Source organism: Balaenoptera physalus (assembly GCF_965194825.1).
Source record: "Balaenoptera physalus genome assembly, contig: HAP1_SCAFFOLD_1560, whole genome shotgun sequence".
NCBI lineage: Eukaryota > Metazoa > Chordata > Mammalia > Artiodactyla > Balaenopteridae > Balaenoptera > Balaenoptera physalus.
This window is the reverse complement of record NW_028125236.1, coordinates 1-27,555: the sequence shown is the minus strand read 5'-3', so window position 1 is coordinate 27,555 and position 27,555 is coordinate 1. Positions and strand designations below refer to the sequence as shown.

The window sequence follows — 27,555 nt, the reverse complement described above, 5'->3', positions numbered from 1 at the left end:
TTAGGCACATTCCACAATACCCATGCCTAAACATGGCAAATTCCACAATACCCATGCCTCAACCTCCCTATCTATAAAGGAGTTAACCACACCAGCGCTAACCATTACTTGCCTCCTGGTAGCTTGTGAGTGTTAATATTACTTGTAAAAAAAAAAAAAAAAAATTATTTTGTAATAAATACACAGATCATCAGTTGAAAGAAACAAGGAAAACTACAGCGTTATTATTATTGCCTTGTTACTAGAGCTAAACACCAGAAATCAACATAAAGAAGTTATGTACACCAAGAATGTAGGGTTTGAATATGTACTTTGAGAGGCAATCTTATAATTAGTTGTTGTACCTCTAATTGCTTCTCCTTTTTTTTTTTTTTTTAATTTAAAAAAGCAATACAGGGACTTCCCTGGTGGTTCAGTGGTAAAGAATCCGCCCTGCAATGCAGGGGACGCGGGTTCGATTCCCGGTCGGGGAACTAAGATCCCACACGCCGCGGGGCAACTAAGCCCTCGCGCCAAACTACTGAGCTCGCACACCTCAATGAGGTAGCCCACGTGCAGCAAACTACAGAGCCCACGCGCTCTGGAGACTGCACGCCACAACTAGAGAGAGAAAACCCGCACGCCACAACTAGAGAGAAGCTCTCATGCTGCAACGAAGAGCCCGTGCGCCGCAATGACAAAAAAGATCCCACATGCCTTAACGAAGGTCCCGCGTGCCGCAACTAAGACCCAATACAGCCAATCAACCAATCAATCAATCAATCAATCAAGTGGGGCAGGGGGAGCAATACAGGAATTTCCCTGGCAGTCCAGTGGTTAAGACTCCAAGCTCCCAATGCAGGGGGCACGGGCTCGATCCCTGATTGGGGAACCAAGATCCCACATGTGGCACAGCGTAGCCAAAAAAAAAAAAAAAAAAAAGCAACACATACCATACGGCATTTACCCCAGAGAACGCATGTTCGCACAAAAAAAGGTACACAAATGTCCACAGCATCTCTCTCAGTAATAGTCAAGAAATGGGAAAAAACTCAGATGTTCTTCAATGGGCAAGTGATTAAACAAACTGAAGTATAGCCAAACCATGGAATACCACTCAGCAATTAAAAAGAAAGCGGCACTGGGACCTCTCTGGTGTTCCAGCGGTTAAGACTTTGCACTCTCAATGCAGGGGGCCCAGGTTCCATCCCTGGTCAGGGAACTAGATCCCGCATGCTGCAACTAAATACCCGCACAGCCAAATAAATAAATAAATAAATATATATATATATTTTTTTTAAAAAAAAGGAGCACTATTGATTCATGCAATTTGGATGACTCTCCAGGGAATTACATTGATTGAAAAAGGCCAATCCAAAAGGTTACATACTGGGAATTCCCTGGCGGGCCAGTGTTTAGCACTCAGCACTTTCACTACCTGGGCTGGGTTCAATCCTTGGTCGGGGAACTAAGATCGCATAACCGGCAGCGCAGCCAAAAACAAACTTTTTTTTAATTAAGAAAAAAAAAAAAGGTTACACACTATATGATTTTATTCACATAGCATTCTTTTTTTTAGTTAATTAGTTAATTTATTTTATTTTTGGCTGCGTTGGGTCTTCGTTGCTGCGTGTGGGCTTTCTCTAGTTGCGGCGAGCGGGGGCTACTCTTTGTTGCAGTGCGCGGGCTTCTCGCTGCGGTGGCTTCTCTTGTTGCAGAGCACGGGCTCTAGGCACGCGGGCTTCAGTAGTTGTGGCACGTGGGCTCAGTAGTTGTGGCTCCCGGGCTCTAGAGCGCAGGCTCAGTCATTGTGGCGCATGGGCTTAGTTGCTCCGCGGCATGTGGGATCTTCCCGGACAAGGGATCAAACCCATGTCCCCTGCAATGGCAGGCAGATTCTTAACCGCTGCGCCACCAGGGAAGTCCCACATAACATTCTTGAAATGACAGGTTGCCAGGGACAGATAGGGCCGGGGGACTGGGAGATGGGCCATCTTCCCCAGGGGCTATTTTCCCTTGATCATCTGCACAAAAACTTTAGTGCAACTTTATCCACTGCACTATCAGATCATTATGATTTGGTGGGGAGTGGGGGAGCAGCAGTGGCTATAAAATGGCATCAGGAGAGATCCTGTGGGATGGAAATGTTCTGTATCTTGACTGTGTCAATGGCAATACCCAGGTTGTGACAGTATACTATGGTTCTGTAAGATGTTACCATTGGGGAAAACTGGGTAAAGGACACACAGGACCTATCTCACTATTATTTCTTACAACTGCATGTAAACCTACAATAATCTGTAAACAAAAAGCTTAATCAGAAATGAAGGCAACACATGCCTCTTGTAACAAGTAAAACAATAGCCTGTGGTCAATCTCTTTCTCTACCCGTCCCATTCCCTCCCTCTTGAGATAACCATGCAAACTCACTGCCCATACAAACAGGCATGCATTTAATACTTTCTGTTTACTGTATCAAAATGGGATCATACATACTACATTATTACCCTGCAGCCTACCTTCTTCACCCATCATCCCTATATCATAGAGACCTTAAAAAAAAAAAACTATTTTAAGTGCCAAGCAGGATGGCAGGTATAGAAAATTTTCTGACTAGGGCAAATCTGACAAATGTTTACCGTGCTAATGTGCCATAGCTCAGCCAGGTGCACTCAGTGAGAGCATAATATACAAGTAGCATTCTAAAGAGATCTGCAAAAAATGCAAGGTCTTCAGCAGCTCTTCGAGGATCCCATCCCCCTCTCTGCCTCCTCCATGGAACCATCCCATGGAGGTTTAACAGTTTAACTCCATTTGCCCCCTCCTGCTGTTTGTGCTTTTGTTGTATACTTCTGTTCTACATCTCCACAAGACATTATTATTGTCATTTATTTACAAAACAACATATAAATATAAAGGTGTATGTACCTGGGTATATGTACATATATATATTAAACACACACACAGACTTTAAGTGCTCTTTGCTCTTTCCTGCAGTTCTGTTCTTTTTTTTTGGGGGGGGGGGCAAGTTTTTATATTGGTAAAGTTCTGTACTACTAGAAATATAAGATTTGAAAAGAAAAATGAGACTTGAGGATTATCTGTGGAGCTTATCCTCATTCTCCTGCTGACGCATTATGTGTTTATAATTTGAGAACTGCAGATAAATACAAACTGGTCTTCTCCATACTTGCTCACTAAGGAATTCCTCATTTCTAGGAAACGTCTATTTCAAGGAAAGGAAACAAACAAAAACACCTAGTGCACTAGATGATTAAAAGGTACACATTTTATAGCCTGAGTTCGAGAAAAAAATTACCCAAGAAACGGCCTTTTTCCCTAGGAGCCAGCTTCTACTAGGGGAGTCTAGGGTTCTCTAGGCAAAGAAAAAAAACTTGCCAGTTTAAACAGAATAACAGAAACGTTCAGCCAATCAAATATACAGAACTCATCACTTGCAGTGAGGAATGAAAGGCCTGTATCAACAGAAAAAATAAATGGCACAGGCAACGTCTGGAACAGAAAACAAACAGGAGGTACTTTAAAAAGCCAAAATTGCAAAGACAGATTAACAGGGTATGAAATTACACGCCGGGCAATGCACCTGTTAAAGGAAAAGAGGCGCACACCAAGTCTGAAGTCTTAAGAATTCGGTGTTTAACATTACTTCTGCATGCTGCCCAGCAGGAAACTCGGGTCCTGGCTTAATCCACAACGCACACTTCATTTAAGGAGGTGAACTGCTTGGTCTGACTCAGTTTCTTATTCTGTAAAATGAATGCAACACAGCTGTCGTGAGTCGCCAAAGAATTCTGCACAAACGCTTTGTAACTCCAAAGTGCTGTGCAAATCAGAGCAGCCCTTCTCTCCTTCACATTCGTTTGACTTGGAATTTCAGAAGTTTAGCTGAAAATATAGACGACTCGGAAGCAAGGGACTGAGAGTGACCCACACAGGTGGACAGAAATGCAAAAACTGGAGCACCTCATACAAACCACAAGAGAACACGTTCACGTGCACACGTTATCAGTAACAGAAAACGCCACCGGTAGCAACCGTAAACCACTGAGAGGACCAGCAACGACATGTGTCCAAATCCAGCCGGCAGCACAGCCTCGTCGGCGGCAGTGCCTTAAACACAGCTCCCCGCACTCCGCGGCCTAACAAGATCCACTTTTTCCAAAAAGTTTAGCAACTTGCCAAGTACGCTGGCATAGTTCACCTTTTTTAATTGCTAAGCAAACATGCAGGAGAGTTGAGACAATCAAGGGAATGTTCAGCCTTCCTCAAAAATAAGATCCAGGAAATTCACGTTTTGCTTGAACAGTTTCATGTCTAAAACTGATCACAAACCTCTGTTTGATGTTGTTTTCTCGCTGCTGGCCAATGAGCCCGGGAAAGACAACGAATTCTTTCAAACAGGGAGGGCTCTCTGCACTCTTCAGCTAAACCAGCGAGGCTTTACCACCGTCACGTTTAAAATAATGAGGAGGACGCCTCGATGGAGTTTACCGGGCTGCGCTAATCACGAGGGGCCTCGGGCGCCCAGGGCGGGCCCCAGCGCCGGTGGCCGCGGGACCGGACGCCCTCCCCGGGACCCCCCCAGGACCCCCTCCCCGGGACGCGGCCGCGGGACAGGACGCCCCCCAGAACCCCTGACCGGGACGCAGCTGCGGGACAGGACGCCCCCCAGAACCCCTGCCCGGGACGCGGCTGCGAGACAGGACGCCCCCCAGGACCCCTGCCCGGGACGCGGCCGCGGGACACGAAGCTCCCCCCTCCCCAGGAACCCCTCCCCAGAGCGCGGGCCTCGCCGCCGTCACGCGGCACCCGCCGCGCTCACCGCGGGCCGGGAAACCCCTCAGGCCGACTGACCCCCGCCCGCCGCCCAGCCTCCCTCCGGCCCGCGCCGCCCGCCGCGCCTACCGCGTTCTTCTGCATCATCTTGTCCATCTTCTGGGCAATGCGGACCACCTCGTCCTCCATGGCCCCGGCAGGCCTGCCCCGCGCCGGGCCGCGGGGGACGGGAAACGAGCGGAGCTGGCGGGGCGGCGGGTAAGCCCAGGCGTCGGCGAGGGCCCTCAGCAGGCCTGACCGAGGCGCTTCCTCACTCACGGCGACGGCGACGGCGACGGCGGCGGCGGCGGCGGCGGCGGCGGCGCTCCTCACCCGCAGGCAGCGCCAATCCAGCTCCCAGCTCGCGGCGGCGGCGGCGGCGGCGCTCCTCCCCCGCAGGCAGCGCCAATCGAGCTCCCAGGTCGCGGCGGCGGCGCTCCACCCCGCAGGCAGCGCCAATCGAGCTCCCAGGTCGCGGCGGCGGCGGCGGCGGCGCTCCTCCCCCGCAGGCAGCGCCAACTGAGCTCCCAGCTCGCGGCGGCGGCGGCGCTCCTCCCCCGCAGGCAGCGCCAATCCAGCTCCCAGCTCGCGGCGGCGGCGCTCCTCCCCCGCAGGCAGCGCCAATCGAGCTCCCAGCTCGCGGCGGCGGCGGCGGCGCTCCTCCCCCGCAGGCAGCGCCAATCGAGCTCCCAGCTCGCGGCGGCGGCGGCGGCGGCGCTCCTCCCCAGCAGGCAGCGCCAACTGAGCTCCCAGCTCGCGGCGGCGGCGGCGGCGGCGCTCCTACCCCGCAGGCAGCGCCAATCGAGCTCCCAGCTCGCGGCGGCGGCGGCGGCGCTCCTCACCCGCAGGCAGCGCCAATCCAGCTCCCAGCTCGCGGGGGCGGCGCTCCTCCACCGCAGGCAGCGCCAATCCAGCTCCCAGCTCGCGGCGGCGGCGGCGCTCCTCCCCCGCAGGCAGCGCCAATCGAGCTCCCAGCTCGCGGCGGCGGCGCTCCACCCCGCAGGCAGCGCCAATCGAGCTCCCAGCTCGCGGCGGCGGCGGCGGCGGCGCTCCTCCCCAGCAGGCAGCGCCAACTGAGCTCCCAGCTCGCGGCGGCGGCGGCGCTCCTCCCCCGCAGGCAGCGCCAATCAAGCTCCCAGCTGGCGGCGGCGGCGGCGGCGCTCCTCCCCCGCAGGCAGCGCAAATCCAGCTCCCAGCTCGCGGCGGCGGCGGCGGCGGCGGCGGCGGCGCTCCTCCCCCGCAGGCAGCGCCAATCAAGCTCCCAGCTCGCGGCGGCGGCGGCGGCGGCGCTCCTCCCCCGCAGGCAGCGCCAATCGAGCTCCCAGCTCGCGGCGGCCGCGGCAGCGGCGGCGGCGGCGGCGACGCTCCTCCCCCGCAGGCAGCGCCAATCGAGCTCCCAGCTCGCGGCGGCGCTCCTCCCCCGCAGGCAGCGCCAATCGAGCTCCCAGCTCTCGGCGGCGGCGGCGGCGCTCCTCCCCCACAGGCAACTCCAATCGAGCTCCCAGCTCTGTTCTTTTTTTTTTTTTTTTTTGAATTTTGAGATTTTTCATTTGAAGTAAGTCTTAATGCTATTAAATTCACAAATATGCTAATTTAAATACCCAAGTCTATTATCTAAGACACACATTGCAAACACAAATATCTATTCTCTCCACATGTCAGAGCCCATTCATTTCATGGTTTGGAAATGGGGAGAATAGATCCCCTTAAACTGCAAGTCAGCAGGTGTTTCTTTACAGTTAACTTCAGCAAAATTCATACAAAATATTAATTAACAATGATCTTCTTGTTAACTCACAAGGAAACACCTTCAAAGCTGCATTTTGTTAAAGTTTCTGTACTAAAATGTAGAAAAACTGAACTACACAAATATTGAAAAGTTAAAAATTCCTTAATTTTTTATTCCTGGTACCACTACCACAATTTACAGGGCAATATACCTGATGTAATGAAAAGAAAAAGAAAAAGACAAAGCTACAACAGATAAAAGACCTCAGGAATGTACATCTAATTGACACTCCATTGCATTAATCAATAGCTGCACTTTTTGCAAACTGTGGCTAGGACAGTCCTGAGCAAGAAGGGTTTCCTGTTTAAGCTGCAGTAACTTTTCTGACTTCTGTGGCAGATTTTTACAGTTCCTCTAATGCATTCGGGACGACTGTCTCAAAGTAACCTGCAGCTTTCCTGACACCTCCTCGCTCTCTCTCCTGCCAAGAACTGTAGCCCTTTTCTTGTGAGTTTTGAGAACCTTCTGCTACCATATCCACCACTTCCACCACCAGATCCATAACCACCACCATAGGGACTTCCCGAGCTTCTTCCACCAAAACTGCCTCCCTTCATGGGTCCATCATTTGATTGCTGTTGTCCACTATAATTTCCAAAATCATTATAGCTCCCACCACCACCATAGTTACCTCCAAAATTTCCTCCTTCATTGTAACCATCATATCCTCCACCACCGCCACCATATCCCCCATCTTGGTTTCCATATCCTGGTCCACCACCACCATAGCCTCCTCTACTACTGTAACCAGGACCACCGCCATAGTTACCACCGTCGCCTCCAAATCCGTTCTATCCACCATCACCTCCTCCATAACTACCTCTGCTGCCACCACCTCCACCACCATAGCCTCCTCTTCCACCAAGTTTCCACCACGGCCAAAGTTACCTCCACCACCTCCAAAGTTTCCTCCACGACCCATAAAGTTGCCAGATCCACCTCCACGACCTCTTTGTGATCCAGCAGATTGCGTTTCTTCTTTAGGAAGGGCCTTTTTCACTTCACAATTATGCCCATTAATAGTGTGGTATTTCTGAACAACAATTTTATCAACTGTATCATGATCATCAAAAGTTACAAAAGCAAATCCTCTCTTTTTTCCACTCTGCCTGTCTTCCATAACTTCTATGGTTTCAATCTCGCCATGCTTTTCAAAGTAGTCTCTCAAATTACATTCTTCTGTATCTTCTTTAATACCACCAACAAAAATTTTCTTCACTGTTAGATGGGCACCAGGCTTTACAGATCCTCTCTAGAACCAGCTCTCTTTGGTTCCACTACACGCCCATCAACCTTGTGTGGTCGAGCACACATTGCTGCATCCACCTCTTCAACCCAAGAGTAAGTCACAAAACCAAAGCCCCTGGAACGTTTTGTTTGGGGGTCTCTTATCACCACACAATCTGTAAGTGTGCCCCATTCCTCAAAATGTTCTCTTAAGCTATCGTCTGTAGTTTCAAAGCTCAGACCACCAATAAACAGTTTTCTCAACTGTTCTGGTTCCTTTGGATCATGGCCCTCCTCCCCACCCCACCCCCGGCGGCGGCGGTGGCGGCGGCGGCGGCGGCGGCGACGGCGGCGGCGGCGACGGCGACGGCCGGAGTCGGGCTGGGGGCGACCGGGCGGCGGTTTTACCTCCGTTTTGAGACCGGACTCGCCTCTTCCAACTCGAGTTCAATATGGGACGGAGAGGCCAGCTCTGTTCTATGTTGGGCCATTTTACTTCAGCCTAAAAAAATTTCTTCTAGTATTCCCTAAGGTCTGCTGGGGATCAGTTTTCTTATTTTTCATTTATCTGTATTTGATTTTTTAAAATTGATTCCAATTTTCTGTTGAGATTCTCCATATTTTAATCTATTAATCCCCATCTTTTACTCTCAATATAGTCATTTTAAAGTTCTGTGCTAACTCCAGAATCTGAATTCCCTCTAAATCAATTTTTCTTGTTTTTTTTTTTTTTTTTTTTTTGTCTTAATTTTTAGTCACTTTTTCCTGCTTCAGGAATTTCATAATTTTTGATTGTGTGCTGGACATGGTGAATAAAAAATTCATAGAGACTGAAGATGCTATTACTTTGAACCAGAGAAGATTTACCCCTTTCTCTGTTAATCAGAGTGGCTGATCATTTCAGTCATTTCAGGAATTTTACTAGGTCAGAACTGGGTTGGAGCTTTACTTGTCTCATGCTACCTATGATTTTTCCTGATTTGTGGCCTCCCTGGATTTTTGCTGTGAGCCTGACAGGTCTTTGATTCTTCAATAAATACAGTCAGTTATTGACTTCAGTCTTTCAGATGTTTGAATTCAGCTCTTTAGGCTCTCAGTTCTCACAGCTTCAGAGTATGGCAAATGTAAGGAGAGACCAGCTATGTATTTGTTACCGTTACACTTTCTCAATGAAAATTTGTCTCATAAACACTGAAACATTGCAGATGATTTCACTTTTTCTGACTCAGCCCCCTTCTTGGGGATGGCACTTCTGGGTTTTTACTGTGAGTCTGGTAGGTCTCTGATTCCTCACTTTGGAAAGTTCTCTCCCTCAGGCATTAGGTATTTAAGCTTCCTGCTTTCTATAGGTTCAAAAACTGGCAAATGTCTTGAAGAGGAGACCTAATGATTGTCACAGGCCCCTTTATCTAGCGGGATTTGGTTTGTTCGTGCCATGACTGTGCAGGAAATTTCACTCTGCTTTCTTGGCTCAGTCCCCCATCATCCTGTACCACCCTGACACTAAGGAAATGTCCTGTGGGGGAAATCGGCTTGACATTCTGCTAGATTTCACTCCATCATGCCAGCAAATGAGTTCATCAAAAGGTATGGTGATTTCTCTTTTCCAGTGGAGTATGTCTCCCTACACCAAACCCCTGCTCCAAATCTCTAAATGTCCCTCTCTAGCATACTAGTTGATATTGTTTCTTGATTGCTTCCTTAGCTCGATGATCCTTTATTCAAGTTTGTTTGCTCGTTGCAGCAGGAGTGATGGCCTGTGCCTACCTAGTGCAGGCATATTATTATGGAGATATGGCTTTGGTCCCAGACACCACAATAAGGAGAATATCATAAGAAAGCAAGTCACACGAGTTGTTTGGTTTCCCAGTGCATGTAAAAGTTATGTTTATGCTATACTGTAGTCTATTAAGTGTGCAATAGCATTATGTCTAAAAAAAGTACATATCTTAATTTGAAAGCAGACTTTAAGAATGCTACCCATCATCTGAGCCTTCAGCAAGCTGTAATCTTTTTGCAATAGTAACATCAAAGATCACTGATCACAGATCATGTAACAAGTATAATAGTGAAAAAGTTTGAAATATTGTGAGACTTACCAAAACATGACATAGAGACACGAAGTGAGCAAATGCTGTTGGAAAAAATGGCACCACCAGTAGAGCTGCTTGACACAGGGTTGCCACAAACCTTCAATTTGTTACAAAAAAAAAAAAAAAAAAAAAAAAAAGCATTATCTGCAAGGTACAATAAAGTGAAGTGCAATAAAGTGAGGTATGCCTATATATCCTGCCTCAAAGTAGAAATCCTATTTAGATCACCTTTAATTTCTCTCTATGATATATTAATAGTTTTCTGTTCAGGGTTCTTACATTTTTTATTACACTTATTATTAGGTATATGATGTTTTGATGATAATGTAGATGGCATATTTTTTAGTTTTTAATTTTATAACTTTTCAGACACAGAAAAATGTTAGTGGAATTTTTTAATGTTTGGTCTCTTATCTGGCAACTCTTCTAAAAACTAACTGATATTCTAATAAGTTATCTGTAGATGGTTTTGGATTTTCTGTATCCTTAATTATATCAAATATGGAAAGTGACAGTATTATTTCTTCCTTTCTTAGCCTTATATTTCTGATTTCTTTTTCCTGCCTTACTGCTAATGCCATTTAATACTTTTACTAACAGGTTGAATAGAAAAGGTAAGAGTTGGCATTCTTATTTTGTTCCTAATCTTACAGTGGACATTCTCCACATTTCACTATAAATAGGATGGTGGCTCTAAAGTTTTTTGTAGTTTCCCTTTGCTATGAGTTTTTAATCATACATAATTATTGAATTTTATCAAATGCTTTATCTGACTATACTGATATGATCATATACATTTTCTCCTTTATTTTATTCATGTGGTGCATGACATTTATTGATATTTGAATGTTAACTCACCTTGCATTTCTGGAGTAAAACAACTTGGTAGGAATTCACACACACACACACACATTCACTCACTCACACACTCTACATTTGATTGTCTAACATTTTGTGTATGATTTTTGCTTCTGTATACATAAAGGAGATGGGCCTATTTTCTTTTCTCATAATTGTCCTTTTAATTAGTGAATAGTATATAGAGGGTAGAGATTTAAAAGACCTTTTAAAAGGTCTTCTTCTTCTGTGATATAATACAATACAGTATTACTCCATTTTTTAAAAATGACCTTTTTTATTTTCAAATAGTTTCAAATCTGCAGAAAAGATACAAACAGAGTTCCCTTTACCTCTCTCCCAGTTTTTCCTATTGCTAACATCTTATACTACCATACTATATTTTTCAAAATTAAAAAGCCAACATTTATACATTACTATTAACTAAACTTAAGACTTTTTTTGGATTTCACCAGTTTTCCTGTTAATGACCTTTTTCTGTTCTAGGACCCAATCCAGTATATCACATTCCACTTAGTTAGTTGTCATGTCTCCTTAGTCTTCTCTGGTCTATGACAGTTCCTCATTCCTTCCTTGTTTTTTATGATTTTGACAGTCTTGAGGAATATTTGTCTGATATTTTGTAGAATTGTCCTCAGTCTGGGTTTGGCTGATGTTTTTCTCATGATTAGACTGGAGTTATAGGTTTTGACAAAGAATACCACAGAAGCGAAGTAACCGTCTCATCACATCATAACAGAGAGTATGTAGTGTCTCCGTGACATCACTGGTGATGTGAAACATCATCACTTGCATAACATGGTGTTTGCTTGGTTTCTCCACTGTAAAGTTACTTTTTCTCCCATTTTATACTCTCTTTGGAATTCAATCATTAAGGCCAGCCCAGGACTGGACTTAAGGGGAAGATTAAGCTTCACCTCCACCTCCTTGGGGAGGAGATGGATGCCGGCGGGGGGGGGGAGGGGGGGTGGCGGGGGGGAGGTTACCTACATATGGAATTCTTCTGTTGGCAAGATTTGTCTTCTCCCTCCCTCCTATTATTTATTTATTTATACACTCATTTATTTACTCCATTATGTTTTAATATGGATTCTTTATCATCTATATACATAATTACAACCTTAAAAACCTCTGGTTCCCCCACTGACATATAAACTCTTTGAGGAAAGGCTCTGTTTCTTTTTTATTTTTGTACACTCTATGCGTTTAGCATAGTCCCCTAATTTATAGTGGACTTCCAGTAATTATTTTGTAATGGATATCTTTCCACTTCAACTGAAAAGTACCCTTTCCTTATATAATAGCATTCTAAATCCAAAATAAAAGTAGATTTTAAAATAAGTAAAAGTAAACTCATGCATGATCACCCTGTAATAAGTATGTAAAAAAGCAAAGGGTACTGCAGAAATAACTTAACCATTGGAGTTGGATGTGTCTCCAAAAAATATTGAAGCCACATTTGGAAAGAAATTACAGTATTTGATAAGCCAAGGATATGACCTGCTGTGTGCTTTCCCTTTTTTGTTCAGATCACCAAAGGAGATTAAGACCCCGTTTTCTCCCGTCTCTGGAAAATTATCATCTGATGCAGTCACTCAGATAACAACAGAGAGTCCAGGAAAAACCATGTTTTCATCTGAGATTTTTGGTAATGCTGAAGATCGTGGACATGATATTCCAGAGCTCAGTACACAGAAGTTGGGCAAAGTTCCTGTCAAGTTTGCTTCATCATCTTCAGTCCAACAGATTACTGTTCTTCATGGCACAGATGGTAAGAGAATTTTAGGTCACATTACCAACTTTTGTGTGTCATTAACCAATAAATTTCTTGATTGGGTCTTTCTAGTTAGAAAACCTAATTTTAATTTTAAGCATTAGGTTGTACATGATGATAACATCTTTTATTTACATAGCTATGAAGAGAATATAATTTATTATGTTTTTACTTCAATTTCTAGTGAAGTTAACAACCTATGTGAAACTCATGCTACTTGTGGCTGACGTATTTTCAACTCATAATACTTGTCATAAGAATGCAAGTAGTTCATGAAAACATAAAAACTATAGAGGTTCAATTTTAGGGAGGTAGATAATTATTTGGCATTGTTTCTTTTACTATTGTTTTGCATGAGACAGTGAACAGATAGCAAACACAATACCAGTCTATTTCTTGCTCAAGAAACGTTGAGCAGGGACCCAGGTTGACTGTGACTCTGCTTTCTTTAAAACATGGAACCTTGGATTCATCATCATAGTCAACTGGAAGGGACGAAAAGCATGGAGGAGCACATGTTGGGAGGCTTTTATGGTCTAGGCCTAGGTGTGGCCCACATCACTTTCCACTGACTAGGAATAGTTTAGCTGTGCTTTCCAGGATGAAAAAGAAATGAGTTTTGGTGAACAGCTAGCAATTTCTACCATAAGGTCTACAACATTTAGAGTGTTCCTATGCTATCATGACAGTGATATTTTTATAGTGCTTACACTATATAACATTCAAAATTATAGCAAGTTATTTTCTTTTTCAGACCAGTAACTGGAAAGTTAAGTTCCCATTCTACCTCCAAATGAGGGTGGGAACTTTCAATTACTAATTTTAAAGTATTCAACAGTTTGTACAAATCTATTCAAAATAGATTTTAAGTGTTCCTACTTGTGCAAAAAGTTTATCTGTCTGTAGGTATAAATGGAATATGCCTAAATGTATAAAGAAAATTGCTTAGTTCCACATTTAAATTGCACTGAATTTAATTTGAATAAATACATTTATATGTTGAAATGGTTATATTTCTTTTCTTTTTTTTTTATTTTATTTATTTTATTTTGGCTGTGTCGGGTCTTCATCGCTGCGTGCAGCCTTTCTCTAGTTGCGGCGAGCGGGGGCTACTCTTCATTGCGGTGCACGGGCTTCTCATTGCGGTGGCTTCTCTTGTGGTGGAGCACGGGCTCTAGGCACGTGGGCTTCGGTAGTTGTGGTGCATGGGCTCAGTAGTTGTGGCTCGCGGGCTCTAGAGCGCAGGCTCAGTAGTTGTGGCACATGGGCTTAGTTGCTCCGCGGCATGTGGGATCTTCCCGGACCAGGGCTGGCACCCGTGTCCCCTGCATTGGCAGGCGGATTCTTAACCACTGAGCTATCAGGGCAGCCCGAGATGGTTATATTTCTTATACACTTTTATTGTGAAATAAAATTATGCCCCCCAAATGTATAGTCTAATCAATATCACACAGAACACCTTTAATGTGTCAGTTACCTATTGCCACCGTGATACTGTATAAGAACCTCGAAAATCTCAGTGCTTTATAACAACAGACATTTGCTTTCCTCACTCATGGGCTTATGAGTCCGTTGGAGTTTGGCATCAGGATGCAAAAACGGTTTGGGTCTGTTCCACATGCCTTGTACTGAAACCCAGGCTACTCTGGGCTATGCTGTTTTCATGTTGGTGGAAGAGCACAGGAGAGGAAATCCAACTGTGAAAGTGTATTTTATACCTCTTCTGACATCAAATGGATCAGTCTATAGAGAGCCCACAGTTCATGGTCTTACCTTTACATACAGGTACTTGGTAGAAAGGACTCCTTTAAAAGAGAAATATTATTTGGTTTAATAATAAAATATTTTTAACTCTGTGGATTCAGAAGTAAAATTTTAAAAAATATTTTAAAAGTATACAGAATAGGGCTTCCCTGGTGGCGCAGTGCTTGAGAATCCGCCTGCCAATGCAGGGGACACGGGTTCGAGCCCTGGTCTGGGAAGATCCCACATGCCGCAGAGCAACTAGGCCCGTGAGCCACAAATACTGAGCCTGCGTGTCTGGAGCTTGTGCTCTGCAACAGGAGAGGCCGCGATAGCGAGAGGCCCGCGCACCGCGATGAAGAGTGGCCCCCGCTTGCCGCAACTAGAGAAAGCCCTTGCACAGAAACGAAGACCCAACACAGCCAAAAATAAATAAATAAATAATAAAAATAAAAGAATTGCTTTAAAAAAAAAAAAAAGTATACAGAATAGCATGTTGAATTTATGACTATGTGTCCACTGCTCTGAATTAACAAATTAAGAGTAATATGCTATATGTTTATATTTAGTTCCATTTGCAAGTTTTTTGAAGAAATAAATTTTATGGTTGGACTTTCTTCTTTACCCTTCTCCAGTCCTTTCTTTCTCTCCCAGGAACAACCATTATTTGCTGAATAGTCGCTTCTTCCCCCAGAGATAGGCAGTCCAAAGTAACTTTAAGACTTCTGCATCCAAACATAAAGTTGTTGAGAATTTCAAAAAGCCACTTATCTTGCCTCTGAATTCTCCATCTCCACATGGTAACCATTCTTGCTCTGGGTCCATTGTAATTCTGCCCAATTGTTGTTGTCCATTTTCTGCAAACTTTGAACTAAATGGTAAATTTAACCATCACCACCAAGCTTTATATACACTGGTGGAGGAAGAAAACTACTAAGTCAATATCCTAACAATAATGACTACAGCAACGTCCAAAGAGAAGTAGAGGCTACAACCTATTTTTCCTGTTATTTAAATTCTTCCAGCCTCTATACATTTCTTCATTCTCCTTGAATTCAGCCAGGTTCTCATTGGCTGGGGTTTTGCCTGATAGGTTGGTACAAGTGTTCCTAAGTAGTCTAAGGCTTTGCTAGCCCTGCATAGGTTTAAGGTAATTTTTTGTTAATTTCTATGACCAGGCTTGGTAAAGTGGTCCCCTAGGTGTAAGCCATACTCCTACTGACTTTCTTCTTTTAAGGTAACCTTATTTCTCCCTGATAGTTAAGGTCAATTGTAGTTTTAGTCAACACTATGGCATCCTATTCCCTGTATTGTTTCAGTGACATAAAGAATGTAAAATGACTAGATGGCTCCTGTCTCCCGGTAGAAGTGCCCCTCCCTTATTTCTAAGATCTTCCATCAAACAAAGCAGAGTCACAGAGATAGAAAGCAAAAGATTTTAAAGGCTTCTGCCTTTGTTCCTAAATACATGCATTCTGTCTGTGGGATAGGCAAGTGCCACATGTGGTTCTGAGCACATGCCGTATTCAGTAAGCTAGCATTCCAGCCTCAGAAAGTGATGCCTCCCAGCTTGTGCCATGACAGTTATCAGTAAATTGTTCACTCGCTTTTTTGTTCTTGAGTTTACCATAGCTGTGGGTGATCAGGCTTGTGAGGAGAACAGTGACTCCCTTTAGTCGTCAGCCTTTTGTCTCATTTCCTTCACTATGAAGTCAGTTCCTTGGTTGGAAGCAGGGTACTAGTAATATGGATTCCATGTCAAATCATCAGAATCATGGAGTGGCCAAGGATGGTAACACAATTCTAAGTAGTTTATAAGTTGTTATTGCATCCAGAATGAAGGAGATCTCATTCTACTCTGGGACTATCAGACTCTGTCTAGAGTATTTTGATTTTTATAAACTAGACATGGGCAACTAGGAGTCCATCTAGAGGTGATTACAGGATGCAAGAGAAGACCATGGTCCATAAGGATAAACTGAAGAAGCTGTTGTGTTTAATCAGGAGAAGTGGTAGCTATCTACAAAATTCTATTTGAATGAGCAGTACAACCCCATGAATACTGAGGAGTAACCTAAACAAGAATTTTATAGGGCTCATGTGATGGCAATACTAATCCTTTGTGTAGGCATAGAAAAGGACAGTAGACTAAAAGGAGGGATGGGATATTTCTGAATGGGAAAATTGAATATTTAAAGATGTCATTTATTCCCAAATGAATTTAAACTCTAATGTAATTCTACTCAAAATTCTAATGGAATTGTTCTTTTGAACTTGTTTAATTGATCTTAAGTTTTTTCAGGAAGAATAATAAAGAAAATACTGGAAAAGAAGAGTAATGGGGAGGATAAATTTTAGCAGCAGCCAGTGGAGTGTTTTCATGGGATGCCTGGAAGTTGCAGACATTATTCTCACCCTTGACCTATGGGCCCAGACTCAGTCATATGTCCATACATGTCTGCAAGGGAGATTGGGAAATACAGTGTACAGATGAGCAGTATGTACCCAGCTAAATATCAAAATGCTGTTACAGAGACAGAGTTTCTACCACATCATGAAAGAAAAACAAGTGTATAGAAAAAGATTTCAGGGACTGCCCTGGTGGCGCAGTGGTTAAGAATCCACCTGCCAGTGCAGGGGACACGGGTTCGAGCCCTGGTCCGGGAAGATCCCACATGCCGCAGAGCAACTAAGCCCGTGCTCCACAACTACTGAGCCTGTGCTCTAGAGCCCGCGAGCCACAACTACTGAGCCCATGCTCCACAACTACTGAAGCCTGCATGCCTAGAGCCTGTGCTCCACAACAAGAGAAGCCACTGCAGTGAGAAGAGTGAGAAGCTCGCGCACCACAACGAAGAGTAGCCCCCCACACCGCAACTAGAGAAAGCCCGCGTGCAGCAATGAAGACCCAATGAAGCAAAAAAATAAGAAGAAGAAAAAGATTTCATCTTCTATAATAATCAAATTACTACCATGTCACAGACATTTTAGAAAGAATTTTAGCAGTTAGTATTTAAAAAAACGAAACTTTATAAATGACATAATTTTTCACTCTGAAATCAGGAAACTTATGTGAAATGGGGCAGCAGGGGAGAATGGGTATGCTATGAACAGGAAGTCTTTATTACAGAATTCTTTATTATTGAAAATTTAATCCAGCCTAAATTTTTAACATTATGAGAAGGGTTAAAAACACTTAATGTGTAGTAGAATGATAAAAAATGTGAAGATAGGAAATAAAATGAATATTTTATTATCAATGTAAAGTAGAAAAACTGAATTCCACATTATACATACTATACACAACTATGTAAACAAATAAGCAATACAGAGGAAAGACCTGTAGAAATACATTAAAATATTAATAATAGTTATCTTTGAGTGGTAAGACTTTGTCTTTTTTATTTCTGTGTATTTTTTTAAAATTGAGAATTTATACTTTTATAATGGAAAACTTATTTTGAAAATCTGCCACATAGAAGAGAATTAGATTTACTTTCTATGACTCTGGAGGGAGAATCTTCAAAGATCAGTAGTAGGGGTTAACAACGACCAGGTTTGGGTTCAATAGAAGATAAAGTGTTTCTTAGTTAGAGCCATCTAAATATGGAATAGATTGCTAAGAAGTCGTCTTCTCAATGAATCCTACCCTTACCACTCTATTTAAACTGCATCCTGCTGCAATTTCCCAAATACTTCTAATCTTCCTCAGCATTTTCTAATTTTTTGGGGGGGGGAGTGGCTGTTTTGGGTCTTTGTTGCTGCACACGGGCTTTCCCTAGCTGTGGTGAGTAGGGGCTACTCTTCGTTGTGCTGCATGGGTTTCTTATTGTGGTGGCTTCTCCTGTTGCAGAGTGCGGGCTCTAGGCGCACAGGTTTCAGTAGTTGCAGCACGAGGGCTCAGTACTCGCAGCACAAGGGCCCTAGAGCACGTGGGCTTCAGTAGTTGCGGCACATGGGCTCAGTAGTTGTGGCGCTCGGGCTCTAGGGCGGGCGGGCTTTGGTAGTTGTGGCACGCAGGCTCAGTAGTTGTGGTGCACAGGCTTAGTTGCTCCACAGCATGTGAGATCTTCCCAGACCAGGTATCGAACCCCTGTCCCCTGCATTGGCAGGCAGATTCTTAACCCACTGCACGACCAGGGAAGTCCCAGTATTTTCTAATTTTTTATGTCACTAATAATTTATAAAAACACTAGATGATTTACTTATTTAGTATGCTAATTGTTTACTGTCTATCTCCCTCTTCTAGAATGCTAGTTTACTGATACATTCCAAGAATCTTGACCACTGCTTGGCACATTAAAGGTACTTAATATTTGTTCAGTTAATTAATAAATGTTTTCTTATTAATTATTCTGATCTTTATGTCCTTAGGCCAGCCTTTACTGTTGCCATATAAGCCTTCTGGTAGTACAAAGATGTACTATGTTCCCCAATTAAGACAAATTCCTTCATCTCTGGATTCCAAGTCAGACACCACCATTGAGAGCTCACACTCAGGTATTATGCAGAAATTATTCAAAATTTTACTTTTTGAAATTTTATTTGTGGATTGGCTGTTTAATTCTGGATGACATATGAAAGCTCAGTGCTATTTAATCTTTAAGTGAAACATGGAGATTTTCATGACACAGTCTCTGGTTCAGATAGGTGAGTTATTTGGTCAGATGTATTGTGTACACTCAAACATTTGATAAATATTTGAAGAAAATTGTATGAACAGTTACTTGTTTGGGTTAGTGGACTCCATCTAGGACAAAGGTTTCCAAGTTTTCTCTGTTCACAGTCACCTTAGTGTTTGGGTGATTTCTTTTCTCATCATCGTGGGGATATAAATCATCAGCAGCATATAAATACATGAAGTATTTTTTCAGATACTAAGCTATTATGTTATTAGGGTATAAAAATACTTACCGTTTTGATCTTACAGCTTAATAAGCAAAAATATTTTTGGTTTTGTGTTTGAAAGAAAACATTTTACTTTGTTCAGAAATATGCATAATTACTTGCTAACGAGATATGTGTGGCTATTAGGGCACAGTTTCTCACACCTTGAGATGAGATTGGACACAACCACCCTCATTTATTGCTTTTGTTACAGAAACTGTCAAAAATCCAACTCTGCAGAGATACAGACAGCAGCATTGAAAGGAATGTAGCAGTATCTAATGTTGAAACTTTAAACTATCTTTAGCTATTAGTTTTTGTCCTGTACACCAGATATTACATATCACTGTTTCTCTAGAGTTTTAAAATATCCCACAACATCCCTGTGAGATCACCACAATAGAACTGCAGATTTAGAAAATGAATAGCATCCTGTGGAGGAACTGAATAAATATTTTCTGTGGAAAATTATAAGGATACGGAGTTGGTATGGTGCGGGGTTTTGATTGTTGGGATAACATATTGATTGGTCCACAGGAGTTGACTTGGTTCCGTGTAGATATAAATTGTTCATGATTTGTCAATAGACATCTTTATAGGTGTAGAAATTAAAAAGAAAGTAGTTGTCCCTGGTCTTATGCAGATTTTCTGTTAATTTTAAGAGGACCCAACTAGTATCTAATGGTAACTGAGTTAAAGCCCCTGATATAATTGCTCCTGATTTCCCACTGTGATGCCACTGAAAAAAAGAACCACAAAATGCTCATATGTTAGGATTGATTATGAAGCCTATAACCAGGAACTGGAAGAAATTTTCACTACCTGCATGGCTATGATTTTAAAAACTCACTTAGTGGCTACGAGACATAAAACAAGCTTACTTAATTGATTGTAGGTAGGAAAATCTTTTATCTCAGTCTCACTTTCAGCCCCCTAGTTCAGAAGACAGAATGTACCAATAGAAGTGTAATCAGGTGTTCCAGTATTTTTTGAGGCCTCCTGTGTACTTCTATTCATTTACATCCTAACTCTTCCCTTTGGAGACATTAACTTTGAGAAAAATTGGACAGTAGTGGGAAGAGGAAATGACTACTCAGGGATGGTACACTGTATCCTGAGAAATACTGTCCGTATAAATAAAGTACTGAATGCATCAATTAGACAAGAAGAGATCTGTTGGCTATATATACTTGAGGTTGTCATTTATCATGTTCTGCATCTATTCTGAGAGTGAGGGAGTTGACAGAAGAAAATAATAGTTTCTTAGACCAGTAGAGCTGATCTAGCTGAAAGCCTAGGAATTGTTCTGATAGATAGTGTCTATTAGTGTGTTGTGATTCTATAGATACTAGAAAGATCCAACTAGAGTTTGGGGCCAAGGGCAAGTCATAAACCGTTGCAGATATTTGGACCAAATAATTTCTCCTCAGTTGAGAATGAGTAAACAATTGAACTCATAAAATTCTTTTAAAGACAAAAACAAAGGGACTTCCCTCGTGGCGCAGTGGTTAAGAATCCGCCTGCCAATGCAGAGGACACGGGTTCCAGCCCTGGTCCGGGAAGATCCCACATGCCACAGAGCAACTAAGCCTGTGCGCCACAACTACTGAGCCTGCGCTTTAGAGCCTGCGAGCCATGACTACTGAAGCCCGCATGCCTAGAACCCATGCTCCGCAACAAGAGAAGCCACCGCAATGAGAAGCCCGCGCACTGCAACGAAGAGTAGCCCCCGCTCGCCGCAACTAGAGAAAGCCCGTGCACAGCACCGAAGACCCTACACAGGCAAAAATAAAAATAAATAAATTAAAAACAAAACAAAAACAAAAAAACAAGGCAAAGGTAACCTCGCAAAGAAAGAGATAGATGTTAGAGATTTACTCATTAGGTCAAGTAACACTCTGAAGTAGTAACAGGATTTCATTTATATCTGACAGTAAGTTCTGTGAAGATAGGTACTATGCCTTTTTTTTTGTAAGCCATTTTATACCTCATACCAATATATAATATAGATGTTATTTTGATATTCATTTAAAGACATTTAAATACTTTATGTACTAGTACTGTCAATAGGAGCAAAAAGCCATGGGGAGAGAACTGGCTGGGAGTTTTAAAACAAAGTGAGGAGTTAATAGCAGAAAAAAATGGTGGAGTAAAGACCTCCAACATTTTGCCCTGTGATAAAAGCAACAGAATTTTGGCAAAACTTTATGGAAAACTTTTCCAAAACTCTGGAAATTAACCAAAGGCTTGTAGCTTTTGTAGTAAGCATTTATTCAAGAAAAATGGCTGAACCTTGATAAGAATAGTAATAAGCTTGTGGCATTTTACCTTGCCCTATTCTCATTGCCACACTCAGCTCAGTGATTGATAACCTTGAAAAATATCAGCCTGCATTCCCAGGACTGGAGGGAGCAGAACAGAGCTGGACCTCTTTCACAATTTCATTCCCAAAGAATTGTCAGTATTTGACCTGTCTGATGGCTCTCTGGAAGACTCCACTCAAAAGGCTTATCTTTATTCGACCTTACTCAGAGCTATCCAGTGCGTATGAGCCTCTGTGTCTATGTGTGAGGTGTTTGTCAAAAAACACTTACAGGCAAGTGTTTTATTTTAGTTTCTTAAATATTTATTTATTTAATTTATTTATTTTGGCTGTGCCGGGTCTTAGTTGCACCACTCAGGATCTTCGTTGCGGCATGCGGACTCCTTAGTTGCAGGACCTAGTTCCCTGACCAGGGATCGATCCCAGGGCCCCTGCATTGGGAGCTCGGAGTCTTACCCCCTAGACCACCAGGGAAGTCCCCAAGCAACTGTTTTAATGTCACAATGCATGAGGCAGTGGATAACACTTGAGACAAACAATAGACTAACCAAAAGCTTTATCGGAAAAACTGAGGATGAGATGTCCATAGATATGTTGAAAAGCACTGATATATTCCTAGGACTCTAGAAGACCACAAGTGTGCACAGGCCTGAGTGCATGCTCAGGAAAGATCTGAGAGGGGCCTACCCTTTACCTTTGGCTGCCCTTGAGGCTCTGGGCAAGAAGAAAGGGAAGGCTAAGGCCGAATTGATAACTCCCTGCCCTCAGCGTTGATGGCTATGTGCACGTAGTCCCTCGGCAAAGACTGGGAGATTTATTGTTTCTAGATGTTTAAGGATATCTCCATCTAGGCATTAGCTGACCACTAAGCTAGTTGAGTGGCAGCTTCAGTAGACTTTATAGAATTTGTTCAGAAAAGTTACTTAAAAAAAAAAAACAGCGTAAAGCAACAGCAGGAAACCCTAGGGAGGTAGTAGACTCTGATTTCCAGGGTTGTCACATTATATTTTTTAAGATGTCCAGTTTTCAACAAAAAGTTACAAGATATGGAAATTCAAAGTAAAAAAATATATATATGGACCATACAAAAGAAAAATAGCAGTTTAGAAACTGTCTGTGAGCAATCTCAGACATTGGACTTACTAAATGAAGATGTTAAAATAGCTATTTAAAATATGTTCAAAGAACTAAATGAAACCATGTCTAAAGAAGTATAAGAACAGTGTCTTACCAAATAGAGAATATCAATAAAGAGAAATTACAAAAAAGAACCAAATAGAAGATCTGTAGTTGAAAAGTACAATAACTAAAATAAAAAATTGACTGGAGAAAGCTCAGTATCAGACTTGAACAGGCAGAAGTATGAGTCAGTGAACATGAAGATAGGCCAATTGAGATTATCCAGTGTGAGAAACAGAAAGAAAAAAGAACGAAGAGAAATTAACAGAATCTCAGAGTCCTATGGGACACCTTCAAGCATCCTATTATACACATAATGGGAGTTCCAGATGAAGAGACAGAAAAAGAGACTGAAGGAGTATTTGGAGAAATAATGGCCTAAAATTTCACAAATTTGATGACTGCTGTTAATCTGCACATCCCAAAAGCTCAAGGAAGTCCAAGCATGATACAGTCAAAGAGAGCCACATCTACATACATCATAAACCATCAAATGACAAAGACAGTGTTAAAGCAGCAAGAGCGGAGTTATCATGTACAAAGAATCTTCAATAAGACTAATTGCTGATTTTTCATCAGAAACCATAGAGGCCAGAAGGCATTGCAATGACATATGCAAAGAGCTGAGGAAAAAAACCTGCCTACCAAGTATTCTGTACCTAGCAAAACTACCCTTCAGAAATGAAGGAGAGATTAAGACATTCTCAGATAAACAACAGTTGAAAGACTCCACTGCTAGCAAACTGACCCACAGAAAATACTAAAGAGATTTTTTTCAAGATGGAATGGTGAACACCAGACAGTAACTTAAATCCACATGAAAAAAGTACTAAAGGTAACTACATAAGGAAATACAAAAGACAGTATAAATGTATTTTTGTTTGTAATTCAGCTTTTCTCCTATATGACTTAAAAGACAAATGCAGTATAAGCAAGTCCCAAATACACACAAAAAAAACTAACAGAATTAAAATGATAAAACCTGACACTATATTTTTAAATAAATAAATTTATTTATTTATTTATTTGTATTTTTATTTTTGGCTGCGTTGGGTCTTCGTTGCTGCGCGCGGGTTTTCTCTAGCTGTGGCGAGCAGGGGCTACTCTTTGTTGTGGTGCGCGGGCTTCTCGTTGCGGTGGCTTCTCTTGTTGAGGAGCACGGGCTCTAAGTGCATGGGCTTCAGTAGTTGTGGCTCTTGGGCTCTAGAGCGCAGGCTCAGTAGTTTTGGCACGCGGGCTTAGTTGCTTCGTGGCATGTGGGATCTTCCCAGACCAGGGCTCGAGCCCGTGTCCCCTGCACTGGCAGGCGGATTCTTAACCACTGTACCACCAGGGAAGTCCGAAAAACTGACACTATTAAAGGGAGAAATATTTCAAGCCAATAGCAAAAGGTCATATATTGTATAATTCCATGTATATGAAATGTCCAGAATGAGCAAATCCGTATAGACAGAAAGTAGATTAGTGGATGCCAGGGGATGTTGGGGAGGGGAAAATAGGGAGTAACAGCTAACATATACAAGATTTCTTTGTGGGGGGCGTGACAAAAATGTTCTGGAATTAGATAACAATATTGGTGGTGAAAATACTAAGAACTAGTGAATTGTACACTTACTTTAATTGGTGAATTTTTTTTTTTTTGAATCTTGTAGAAGTTTTTATTTCAGTGATTAAAAGAACGCAGTAAATGGAAAGTATGCTGGTTTACATTAGGCATGCACCTCTACCTGAAACTGCTGTTAGTTTTTTTTTGTTTTTTTTTTTTTTTTTTTTTTTTTTAAATTTATTTATTTATTTATTTATGGCTGTGTTGGGTCCTCGTTTCTGTGCGAGGGCTTTCTCCATTTGCGGCAAGCGGGGGCCAATCTTCACCACGGTGCGCGGGCCTCTCACCATCGCGGCCCCTCTTGCTGCGGAGCACAGGCTCCAGACGCGCAGACTCAGTTGCTGTGGCCCACGGGCCCAGCTGCTCCGCGGCACGTGGGATCCTCCCAGACCAGGGCCCGAACCCGCGTCCCCCGCACTGGCAGGCAGACCCCCAACCACTGCGCCACCAGGGAAGCCCTGCTGTTAGTTTTTGACTGGCCTAAATCTTTATAACTTATTTTTTCATTTAGGCACATCTTTAAATTTTTTTGGAACCTGACATACAGGGTAAGTTAACTTCTTCCTTGTGGCAGTTTAGTATGAGAATTATGTTCGCTGGCTAGATTCCTTTAACTAAAGGCCTCTAGACTCTCAGGCTACCTGTACTAGCTCAAGACTGTACTTTATATATAGATATTTAAGTGAATCACAGTATAAGGGAGGGAGATAATCTAGAAAGGTGAAATGTACTGTATGAATACTCCATACATTTTTTTTCTAGCACAGATAATCAAACACTAGATAAGGAGGCCTACAGTCAAGTACCAAATTACTCTTTCCCCCACTGCTGCCCTTTCTGAGAGACACAAAGATGTATATCGATCTCTCCAGAAATCTGAAAGGAATCCACACAAATAACAGATTATTACCTATGTGGTCCCACATATCAAATTATAGAGCAGTTCCACTATTAAAATTATAGGAAGCAGTTAATGGGACTATGAGGAAAGCATCGTCCCACATACAGTAACATACACCTAGTAGAGTTTTCCATTCATCTGTCAATTGTTTTCCCAAGATTAGCATTAAAAAACACAACCCCAAACACATTTGACCCTCAAACCACCCCCACACACAAAAATTGGTCTTTGTTCATTCTCAGATGACAGGATGTCCCAAGAGTGACAAAGGTGGGAGCCGATCCCCCCACAGCCTTTTCTTCAACCATCCCATCAACTGCTCTTCATTTCTTGAACTACCTTCCTTTTCCAGAGAGGTAATAATCAGGTCAGTCAGAAAGGCTTTCTGAGAAGACTGGCTTGGATTTCTGGGTCTGTTCCAGTCGATTCAAGATGAATTGGCTTGTATCAATGAAGCGCTCAACGCAGTTCACAAAACAGGCCTCAGCCCGACTGTCCAACTTTGGCCCAGGCTTGTCCATGCACATTTCCCAACAAAGTTCCGTCATCTGGTGCACCAGCTGCTGGAAGCACTTCTTCTGAGTCTCTACCTCGATGAAATGCTGCAGCTGCGGGTCGACCGAGCCCAAACCCGCTGCGGAGGAAGACGAGGAGGACGCCATCCCAGCGCGGCCACGCGTGCCGAGACAAACTCCGCACCAACTCACCGACCTTCACGTGTCTCCGCGGCGGAACCCTTAATTGGTGAATTTCATGTTTTGTCTCAATTTAGAAAAAAAAGTGTGTGTGTTGGGGGGGGTGTGGGCAGGAATGAACATATGAAGGAAAAGACTGCCTAAAACTGTAAAGATTTGGTAACAGATTTAAAATACATTTTGCAGGCAAAAAGGGTGGAATTAACATGAAGGAAGTTAAATTAGTGATGAGGACAAATCTGAGAGTCTGCAAAATTACAGAGGAAAAAGAAGAAGAAAATGAAAATGCTGTGAAAGATGATGAGAGACATAAGAAACATAGCTAAGTAAACCAAACCAAGAATTATATCTGTAGCTGAGGAAGAAAGTAATATTCAAACACTTAATTGAATAAAACATCCTCCTCCTGAAAAGGGGAACACTGTATGCAGATTGAAAGTTGCCATAAAAATCCAGGGAAAAATCAGAGACTGAGACACATATCAGAAAAAGATTTTTGAGTTAAAATAAATAGAAGAAAATCCCATAAATATACAATTAAAAAAAAAAAGTTAAGAGAAGAAAATTTAGTCTGATATCAGGCTTATTTAAAATACTAAATGTAAAAATAATGGAACCAAATCTGTATTTATTGGGAAAATTATATAATTCAAGGATTTATGGACCCAGTGCATTTTCATTAAGCACTATGACAATGAAAAGACATTTTCACAAGTACACAGCAGCTAGAAAGTATATTCAACCTCTGTACCTTCTTGAAAAAGTCACTTGAAGACTCACCCAGCTGAAGAGATGAATCAAAATGAAGAAGTCATTACAGAGAAATGAAGCAATGCTGAAAGTGATCAGTGGTGAACTTTGAAGTCAGTTTGACACAACACTCATCTAAACAGCAAATTTAGTTACAAGGTGGAAAAAAAAATGCCAAAAGTTAATTTTGGAATGAAAGGCATGAAAAGAAAAAACAATTGTGTTTCTTGTCTTTTTGACTAAAGAGGTGTCATTTTATTCATGACTTGGTGATCAGATAGGTTAAAGAAGTTTTCATAAAAAATAAATTTGACTTGATTAAAATTTAAAACTTGTGTGCACCAAAAAACAAAACACCATCAACATAGTAAAAAGGTTGCACACAGAATTGGGAAAAACATGTGCAATTCATATATCTGATGAGAGATGACTATCCATAATATATGAAGAACTCTTACAGTTCAACAACAGCAAAAAGCAATCTAATTTTTAAATGAGTACAGAATCTGAAGAGCCATTTCTCCAGGAAAGATACAGATGGCCAAAGAGAACGTGAAAAGATGTTTTACATCATTAGTCATGAAGGAAATGTAAATAAAAACTACAAAGAGATACCACTTCATACCCATTAGGATGGCTTTTATGAAATAAAAAAGAGCAAGGGTTGGCAGGGATATGGTGAAATTGGAACTCTTGTGTATTGCTGATGGGAATGTAAAATGGTAGAGCCACCGTGGAAAACAGTGTAGTGGTTCCTCAAAAAATGAAACATAGAATTACTATATGATCTAGCAATTCTTCTTCTAAGTATATACCCAAAAGAATCGAAAGCAGGGATTTGAACAGATTTTGAACACCCAGGTTCATAGCAGCATTATTAACAATAGCCAAAGGGTGAGAACAATCCAGATGTCT

The 27,555-nt window shown here is 42.3% G+C and overlaps 2 long non-coding RNA genes and 2 pseudogenes across 4 annotated transcripts; 2 read left to right on the top strand and 2 right to left on the bottom strand.

Annotated features, from left to right (window-relative positions):
• On the bottom strand, positions 1-10,584 carry LOC309653967 (heterogeneous nuclear ribonucleoprotein A3-like; annotated as a pseudogene). Its single transcript has 4 exons — positions 10,576-10,584; positions 7,440-8,212; positions 7,077-7,313; positions 1-26 (listed from the first exon to the last, which is right to left on the bottom strand). The product of its transcript is annotated as a heterogeneous nuclear ribonucleoprotein A3-like (transcript).
• Positions 10,585-11,744: 1,160 nt separating this feature from the next.
• Positions 11,745-21,776, top strand: LOC309653970. The gene is made up of 2 exons (XR_014259689.1): positions 11,745-12,553; positions 18,674-21,776. It is a non-coding gene; the product is annotated as an uncharacterized lncRNA (long non-coding RNA).
• Positions 13,951-17,267, top strand: LOC309653969. Its single transcript, XR_014259688.1, has 2 exons — positions 13,951-14,449; positions 14,780-17,267. It is a non-coding gene; the product is annotated as an uncharacterized lncRNA (long non-coding RNA).
• A 3,059-nt stretch (positions 21,777-24,835) lies between the features above and the next one.
• Positions 24,836-26,647, bottom strand: LOC309653968 (mitochondrial import inner membrane translocase subunit Tim8 A pseudogene; annotated as a pseudogene). The gene has a single exon. The product of its transcript is annotated as a mitochondrial import inner membrane translocase subunit Tim8 A pseudogene (transcript).
• Positions 26,648-27,555: the final 908 nt, after the last annotated feature.